The following is a 688-nucleotide window of genomic DNA, read 5'->3' on the forward strand; positions in this document are numbered from 1 at the left end:
TTGTCCCCTGACTTCAGCCCAGAACCAATCAACTTCCACTCTTTAAAGGTTTCTTCTTTGTGCTTTGTTTTCTGCTATCTCTAGATAATATGTTGCTTTTTGTTAACTCTTTGGATAAAATATTTAGCCAACCTTTGACAGTTCTGTAAAGCTTCTCTCCACATTTTTCCATCTGTCAAACCTGTCAGATAACCCAATTGTCACTTTTCGAGTCACCTTCCTGGGGCCTGCCATCCTCTCCAGTTCACCAGAATGGTTTGCTCTCTGGGTCTGACAAACTTTCCCTTCACCATTAACCTGAGATTTCCACTTGTATCTCCCCCTCTTCATTGTTGGTTACCCTATTTCCTGGATATCATGTCTTCCTCTCAATCTATTTCTTCGTTTAGTGGAGTACATTCTCCAGCAGCCTCTAAGAAAGGGCATATGGTAGGTTTATTAGAGACTTTATTTGAAAATACCTTTATTCTATCTTTGTACTTAATAGAGAGCTCTGTGGCTGGACACACTGGCTCACGCCTGTAATCCTAGAACTTTGGGAGGCTGAGGTAGGTGGATCAGGAGTTCGAGACCAGCCTGGCCAACGTGGTGAAACCCTGTCTCTACTAAAAAATACAAAAAATTAGCTGGGTGTGGTGGTGGGCACCTGTAATCCCAGCTACTTGGGAGGCTGAGGCAGGAGAATTGC

The sequence above is a fragment of the Mandrillus leucophaeus genome, unplaced genomic scaffold (genome assembly GCF_000951045.1).
Source record: "Mandrillus leucophaeus isolate KB7577 unplaced genomic scaffold, Mleu.le_1.0 Scaffold704, whole genome shotgun sequence".
NCBI classification, from domain to species: domain Eukaryota; kingdom Metazoa; phylum Chordata; class Mammalia; order Primates; family Cercopithecidae; genus Mandrillus; species Mandrillus leucophaeus.